This window comes from Crotalus tigris, unplaced genomic scaffold (genome assembly GCF_016545835.1).
Source record: "Crotalus tigris isolate CLP2741 ecotype Arizona unplaced genomic scaffold, ASM1654583v1 scf7180000019364.2947544272:3078424, whole genome shotgun sequence".
NCBI lineage: Eukaryota > Metazoa > Chordata > Lepidosauria > Squamata > Viperidae > Crotalus > Crotalus tigris.
The window spans coordinates 2679493-2688111 of record NW_024097500.1 but is presented as its reverse complement, the minus strand read 5'-3'; the positions used below and the strand labels follow the sequence as shown (position 1 = coordinate 2688111).

The 8619-nt window shown below is 41.4% G+C and overlaps 1 long non-coding RNA gene across 1 annotated transcript; it reads right to left on the bottom strand.

Annotated features, from left to right (window-relative positions):
- Positions 1 to 411: 411 nt before the first annotated feature.
- On the bottom strand, positions 412 to 6826 carry LOC120316463. The gene is made up of 4 exons (XR_005558969.1): positions 6761 to 6826; positions 6067 to 6149; positions 4248 to 4328; positions 412 to 626 (listed from the first exon to the last, which is right to left on the bottom strand). It is a non-coding gene; the product is annotated as an uncharacterized LOC120316463 (long non-coding RNA).
- Positions 6827 to 8619: the final 1793 nt, after the last annotated feature.

The window sequence follows — 8619 nt, the reverse complement described above, 5'->3', positions numbered from 1 at the left end:
CCTGTGGTGTTCGTGTGCACTGGCATACACGCGTGTGGCTTCAGCGAGATTGGTTCCTACGCAATCCTGTGTTTGGACCTGCCAAAATAAAAAAAGACGGCCGTTCTTTCTCCATTTCCCATTTAAGCCAGCCGTCCCCTACCTGGGATCCTGTAATCTACTTCGGAGTACAACTTCTCTTAGGCGCGACAAGCTGGAGAAATCGCAATGCGTGTGTGTTTGTGTCTATGTTGTGTGATGTTTTTAGTGCAACTTCTTCACCTTAAACCACACAAACATCTTACCGAACCTGTTCACTTGGGGGGGGGGAGATCTTTATTAACCTTTTCCTAATTTCAGTGAAAGTTTTTTTTATGCTTCGGTAGAATTCTGCCTTTGATATTTGCAGGGTTTAAATAGAGTCGAACCATCAAACATCTATAAAGTTTATTTGCAGAAATCTGAGTTTCTTACTCTATTGCCCTGGGAATCCTGTTTCTGCCCTAGCATTCTCCAGGTGCAATTCTGGGATGATCCCCATAGAATCCAGTGGGATTTATTCCTGAGAAAACGGACTTGAATTCTATCCATCCTCCTGAAAGTCTCAATATTTTGGAGGCTGGTGTTGCTTTGATCTTCTCCAAAATCTGTTTTAAAAAGAATTTCAACCAACAGAATTAGCTACTGTAATCTGAATTCAAACCAGCTCTCAAATTAATTAATCCTAGTCCCTGCTTTACCCACATTGGGGAGGAGATACATTTAATAAATTATCATTTAATTAAGATAATTTGCTCCCCCCCAGCTGTGGTGCTGATAGATTTAGTTTTATTTCGATTAAGCATCCAAGTGAAGGATGAGAGTTCCTTCTTCCTTTTAAATCCAGCATTATGGAGCGTATTACAGTTCAGATCTGGTTCGAAGAGAACCGGACTTTCTGAATGAGAGACAGAGAGAGAGAGAGAGAAAGATGATTGTTATAATTGGCACCACTTTTATGTTAACATTCAAAACTAGTTCAAAATTCTCCTACTGAAACTTGGGGACTGTTCCAGGCTGATGTTTTCTGGATAAAAGGAGTTTGGAATTAGGAAGCTTGTTTGGAGCAGATTATACATTTATCCGTCTTCTGCTTCCAAGCACCAGTTTCAGTTCTGATGTTCCAAATTTAGTTTTGAAGGCTACTCTGGATTTCATTTTGAAGCAGAAAAGATTCTATTGAAATTAATGGAAAATCCTTCCTTCCTTCCTTCCTTCCTTCCTTCCATCCTTCCTTCCTTCCTTCCTTCCTTCCCTCCCTCCCTCCCTCCCTCCCTTCCTTCCTTCCTTCCTTCCTTCTTTCCTTCCTTCCTTCTCAGCCAACTATAATAATAGCAATAATATCTGCCTCTCCCAGGTTCTTGGGAAGGATTTGATAAGTGGATAAAAATTCCAAATTCAGTCTAAATGTTTGGTTGATTGTGCAACCAATAACAATAATATTGTCTGAGTAAGAATGTGGACTCTCTCTCTCTTTCTCTCACTCTTCCTCCCTCCCCCCCCCCTCCTCCTCCTCCTCCTCCTCCTCCTTCTTCTTCTTCTTCTCTCTCCCTCCCTCTCTGTCTCTCTCTCATCTCTCTGGAAGGTTGAACTTGTGGAGGGTTTTGCTTTGTGTTGGGCTCCAGATTTCAAAATCTGGCAAGATAAAGTGAGCCAGTTCTCATTATCCTGGATACCCTGGCAAAATGGACAGGGAAGTTGGGTGCTAATACAGATAGAAGTGGAAAATTATCTATGACTCGGGACACACTGACTTGGAAAACTTTCAGTCCATCACATTTGAAATAAAGTCCTTCTGGATGTTTCTAGCTTGATTTTGTTTTGTTTTAGAGAGGACAACATTCCACAAAGCTCTTTTTCCCCCAAATAAAACCTCTAAAATCCTGATTTAGAGAAGTAGAGGCACCGCATTTCCAGACGGTAAACAGTTTTTCTGTGCAGAATCCCTGGCCCTTCTTTGAATATACCAATCCTACATCTTGTGGGTTTTTTTTTTTTTTTTTAGCATTCTCTGGAGCTCAACAGAACATGCTCCTGGGCAGTGGTGCAATGAATTATCATTTTTTAATACACAGTATAGTAGGTCTTCTTTCTGGAATAAATTATCCCCTCCGGGCAGTTCAAGCTAATGAGCAAAATTATCAAAAGAAACGTTGCAACTGCCACCACCACACACAAAACTATTCAAATCCCTGCCACCAAAAGAACACCTGGACAAAAACTAGTAAATTTAAAGTGGAAAACAACCATTCCGCTTATATAGTCCATATATAATATGTTTTACCATCTCACACAAAGCCTCAGGAAATGAAAGATGTTAATGGAGGGTTCTTTTTCTTTTTTTCCATAATGCCAATTTTGCAATGTTATTTAGTATCTGGAGCTACACCCGGATTTAAGCCACAATCTTGGCCCAAATATTTTCTGGATGTATATTATGGAAGGATACAAATTGTGGGAGGTTGTCAAGAAAAGATTGGACAAACATTTGTCCAAGATGGTATGAGGATTCCTGCTTTGGGGTACCTCCAAAGTACCTTCCAATCTATGACACCTTTAACTGACATCATACAGAACTCATTACATATGTGAGATATGCCATATAGAGACTATATACTCCAGCTTTTAGGATGATATGATTCCTTCACATACAGTATGTGGGGGAATCCAATTTCTAAGTTATTGTTCTTCAACCCCCTCAACTCTAAGATGTGTGGACTTCAACTTCCCAAATTCATGGCTGGCTGGGAATTTTGGGAATTGATTCCCACATATTTTAAAGTTCCCGAGGTTGAAAACCTAACCCTAACCCCAACCCTAACCCTAATCCTAGCTCTAGCTTTAATACCTAAACCTAACCCCTAACCCTTAACCCCAATGCTAACCCTAGCCCTAGCCCTAGCCCTAGCCCTAGCCCTAGCCCTAGCCCTAGCCCTAGCCCTAGCCCTAGCCCTAGCCCTAGCCCTAGCCCTAGCCCTAGCCCTAGCAAAGATGTTGAAAAAGTCCCAAATGCCTGCCAACAAACTTCTCTAGATGAGCTGGACTACAAATCCCAAAATTCCTAGTTTACATTCCCAGAGACTGCAAGTGTTGAAGTTGGGGCATTAGGATTCTTCCAGCCAGACTGGTTTTTTTTGCTAGACTCACCCTTCCTAGTGATGCCTAAAGTTGGCGTCTCTTGCCCCATCCAATCACAGCATTGCTTATTGGACACTGGCTTAGTTAACTTTGCTGGTCCCATGAATCCCCAGCTAACTATCCCAGCAGACTTTGGAGCCTCACTCTTCTTCTTGGAAAAAGCAACTCATACATGAATAAGCTTTGGGCCTTTTCAAACAAATACTTTCCCCTTTCTTTAAGACGTGTGAACATCCTTCCTTCCTTCCTTCCTTCCTTCCTTCCCTCCCTCCCTCCCTCCCTCCCTCCTTTCCTTGCTCTTATTTTCTCTTTCATTCTCTTTTACACTATCTCTCAATCTCCTCCCTCCCTCCCTCCCTCCCTCTCTTCCTTGCTCTTAGTTTCTCTTACTCTCTTATACCATCTCTCAATCTCCTTCCTTCCTTCCTTCCTTCCTTCCTTCCTTCCTTCCTTCCTTCCTTCCTTCCTTCCTTCCTTCCTTCCTTGTGTCAGTGCTAAATAAATTTCCCAGCGTGTATTAAAGGAAGATTGTATTTTATCAACAGCTGACCGAGGCTGCCATCTGATCCTTTGTCCTTGCTCTTCGAGTATTATATTTATTTAACCTACTGGGGGGCCACGATTGGAAGCTGTTTCTCCTGCTGGCAGGAGCTGCTGCATTACACACTGCCCCAGGTATCCCCATTGATTTGTTCCCACCCCAAAGTCCTTGGATCATAATTTAACACAGCGGCAGTTCTTATAAGGGTTGAAGTGTGCGGGCGCGTAAATAGGTTGAGGGTCTGAAGCCAGGAGGAATTCAAAACATTGGGCCCATCTGCAGCTTGGTAAGCTGTCTTTTTACTGCATAAATCCTAATTTGCTTTATTGGGTTTTTAACCATATGTTAAGGCACAAACCATACTTTTCTTTAAACAATACACACAGAAGATGGCTTTGTTCCTAGGACTGGACATACAAATAGCATTCAATTTGATGAGGCTTAAAAGAGGCAACTAGAACTTTGCTAATAGAAGGTCTATCATCAGAATGTGGGAACACAAGTAGAGAAAACTGAGAAAAATCACAAAATAAGGTTATCATTGACCTACTTATATTTAAAATGAAACAAAAGAAAAAATCTCTGTTGAATCCAGCCAGCTTCCTTTTATAGAGGCAATCCTCCTCAAGCCCTGTAAGAAATGAAAAAAGGGAATGAAATAAAACCTCCATTTTGACTTCAGTAATTCACGTTTGGTGAACTGGTTTTAAGCTGATTTTAACTGGTGTGGTTAAAGAGGTCGTATGACTCTAGCCATTATTTTTAATATACAGTAGAAGTTTTGATGACCTGCTAAACCGATTAACAATTGGAGACAGAAGCTTTGTGGTAGGAGCTGTCCAGCAAATGCTTCCAGCATACCTCTTTCTACTCAAAGTTCTCAGATTTGAAGGTCAGAGAGACAAATTCTACAGGTGGACAATTGGAGGATATTCTACTGATTCTATCAGATAGCTAATTGGATAATGGACTTTTTGGAATTCACTACTGCAAGACATGGCAATGACTGCTAACCTGGATGGCTTTAAAAGGAAATTAGATGCATTCATGAAGGACAGGTCTAATGAGAGTTGATTTTACCACTGAGAGGGATGGTAGACTCCCAATAACAATTACTGGAGAACAATGGGGAGAGAGCCATATTTGCACCTTCTGCTTGCCAATATCTTGCACTCTTCTGATTGACAATCAGAGAAATGAAAAGCTGGAATAAGATGTCCTTGACCTGAATCAGCAGGGATGGTTCATGTAGATGAAGTTGTTTCCCTCTGAAAATGTGACTTTCCAGCCCCCCCCCCAAAAGCCAATACTGAATGCGATAGACACAACTGTTGGCAGGCAAGGAGAGGTTAGTTCCTCTTATCTTGTGTCCTTCCTTTGGATACCTTGGTTTGGTCTTCCAATATCTTTTTAAAAAAAGATTTTTATTGATTTTTTTCCATACATTCAATAGTATTTATTCAATAAACGTGCTGTCTGAGTTTACATTCGCTACAATATATTTAGTTCCTAATCCTTTATTCTTTCCTCTAGACATTGATAAAATAAGTCCCAAGTTTGATAATATTTCGTTTCTTCTTTTTCTTTCAGCCTCAGAGTCAATCTATCCATCTCCGCCCATTCTAGTATTTTTTTAATTATTTCTTCATCTGATGGTATTTTTTCATTTTTCCAATACTGTGCAAACATAGTTCTTGCCGCTGTTGTAACATGCAAAGTCAAATATATGCTTTGTTTATCAGTCTTTTCTGGCACTATACCTAATAAAAAAAAGTTCAGGTTTTATCACTGTGATGCTGCTGATTATTAAGCCTTCTGGTCTTTCCTGGACATTGGTGACAAAGCAAGGTCACAATAGGAGAGAATATATCTGTGGGTCAGTGTGGAGTCCTTTGTGCTCTCTGAACTTGCAGATGTTTCATGCTGCTTGCAGATGTTTCATTATCTAGCTAGGTAACATCATTAACACTGATGATGGTATCTAATTGGGTAATGACACATCTACAAACCACCAGACAAGCTTAGAGAGCATCAAGGATTCCCATGCACGGTCAGTTGTGAAGAATGGCTTACAAGCCTTTCTTTTCGGCACCTTTACTTGAATATGGACAAGACCAATATATGTAGTATTTTGTTTTTTGTGGCCTCTGAGTTCTTCCCACCCACACCTGAGTCTCACATCTATTTTTATCCAAGGCTTCCAGATTCCTCTGTTTCACTTGATAAATATGGAAAGGATCTGGGGGTTTCTGACTGGGGAAACTTTAGCATTGTTGATATTTGCTAATCAAGCTTTCCTCAAGCCTATATTACTATAATGATCTCCTGGCACCTACACCTGTTACCTTTGTTTGCCTCCTGATATTTACCTGGTGCAGTGCAATCTTGATCATTCTGAATCTTTCACATGGGTCTGATGCTTCAATACAGCTTAGGGCTCTTCACTGGCGTTCTAATTAAGCCAACACCCATTTACAGACTGCTAACTCCAAAGGCTATTCCCAGTACCAATCTACCTTATCTTCCCTACAACCTTGTTTGTTCTGTATATTCCTCTGAACAGGGCTCTCTTTTAGTTTCAGGGTCATGATCTCCAGGTTCTGATCCTGGAATCAGCTGTCATCCTACCTTCATCTCTGTAGAGATTTGATGGCCTGTGGAAATGGTTTAGTTAGGGGGGTCTGGCTGTTTTGCTCTGTTCTTGTTAGCTGACAGCTCCAAAATTAACACTTGTCTACATTATTATGGAGGTTTAGTGTCTGGACACGGCCCAGAGTCCATGGCAGTTGGGCAGTTAATAAATGCAAATGAATGAACTAATCAATTAATAGATACTGTATACATTTGGGGCATTGTTTTTAAAATATATTGTTGTGTTGATCATTTATTTCCTCTCCCTCTTTCTTTCTTTCTCTTTCCTCTCTCTGTCTCTTTTTCTCTCTCCCTCTCCCTCTCTTTTTCCTCTCCCCTCTCTTTCTCTCTCTCTATTTCTTTCTCTCTTTCTCTCTCTTTCTCTCTCTCCCTCTTCCCCCTCTCTCTTCCTCTCTCTGATCTTCTACTCACCTGATAAGCTGGCTTCAAGCTGTTCTTCAACCAGCTGACACACATTCTTATTGGGCTAGCTCAGGGGTAGGCAACCTGGCTCTTTTATGACTCATGGACTTCAACTCTCAGAATTCCTGAGTTAGCACAGCTGGGCTAGCTAGCTCTCTCCTGCCCTGCCTGCTTCCTGCTTCCTGCAGAGACGCAGCAAAGGAAGGAGCCACACCCAAAAAGCTTTTCAGCTCTTTGCAACAGGGTGAGGCTAACTCTCTTTTTTACACACACACACACACACACACACACACAGAGAGAGAGAGAGAGAGAGAGAGGGAGGGAGGGAGGGAGGGAGGGAGGGAGAGGCTCTGTCTGTGTCTGCAAATGGCAGAGGAGACTGGGAGCCGCAGGGGAAGGCTCAAAGAGCTGCATGCAGCTCCGGAGCAACAGGTTGCTGACCTGTGTCATATACCATTCCAGACAAGTGGCTGTCCAGTCTCTTCTTAAAAGCCTCTAGTGATAGAGCACCCACAACTTCTGGAGGCAAGGAGTTCCACTGATTAATTGTCCTCACTGTTAGGAAGTTTCTCCTTAATTCCAGGTTGCCTCTCTCCTTGATTAGTTTCCATCCATTGTTTTTTGTTTTGCCTTCTGGTGCTTTGAAAAATAGGTTGACTCCTCTCTTTTTTATGGCAGCCTCCCTCCCTCCCTCCCTCCCTCCCTTCCTTCCTTCTTTCCTTCTTTGCTCTGCTCTATTTTGTTTTAAGGAGTGGAAACGATATTCTGCGAATTGTACCATAATCTTTCACCTGCTCAAACAGATGGGATAAAGACACCCGTGTTTGAAAATCTATTTTCTGGTGTTTTATTTATTTGCTTGTTTTGGGCTGGGTGAGATTTATGGAAGAACTTCTGAAGGGTGAAGGGGAGGGGGTTTTAAATTGACCAGCAAAAGGTAAGCTGCATAAACAAAGACAGACAATAGCCTGTGGTTTTCTAACATATGCTGCCTTTTCACCTTGCCACATCAAACCCTTTCCTCCTTATCTGTAGGCCACCAAACTTTCCTACCCTTTTCTAATCTTTGCTGTTTTCTTTTTCAGAACCTGGGAGTGTGTGGAACAAGCAAGCAAGAATATGCTAAAGGAAATCAGGAGGAAAGGATCAAAGAACGAGTGCCTCCGATAGCATGCCATGAAATCAATCAGAATTTGTGACGCCATGGTAAGGAAAGATAACTGCCATAGTTTTCTTTCCTCTCCAGCAGAACAATTCCTGGTTCTACTTGAGGCTTTCAAAGAAAGATCTAATTCTCTTCTCCCCCCCCCCTCCTCCTCCCCCCAGTACATACTTGGGAAACACAAAGCACCACGTTCTCTTTAGATTTGTTTGTGTTTCATCTTTCCTGGAGAAAGTGCCTTTGTTCTGTCTTCAGTATCGTAATCATAGCAACTTCAGAGTACAATGTGGGAAATCCCAGAAGAACGTGCAAACTTCTCCTAGCAGGGGTAAAAAAAAAAAAAGAAAAAGGATCAAGCAGCATTTTTTATTTTAATTTAATTTTGTAAAAAACATTCTCTTGTGGAAAGTCAAACTCATTTGCCTGGGCCTAGGTTCTCCGGCTTCTTATGATTTTCTTCCCCAACTTTGGCTCTTTAAATTAACACACACACACACACACACACACACACACACACACACACACACACAAGCACACACATCTCTCCCCATAGTCATACCTTTGCAGTCTCTGTTTCTAAAGCACAAATTTTGACCAACATTCTTATTAGTCTGTCTTTAACAAAAAACAAACAAATTACTTTTTCATAGTGTAACCAGAGAAAATCAGATAATGATCCCAAGAGATTAAATTCTAATGCATGTTT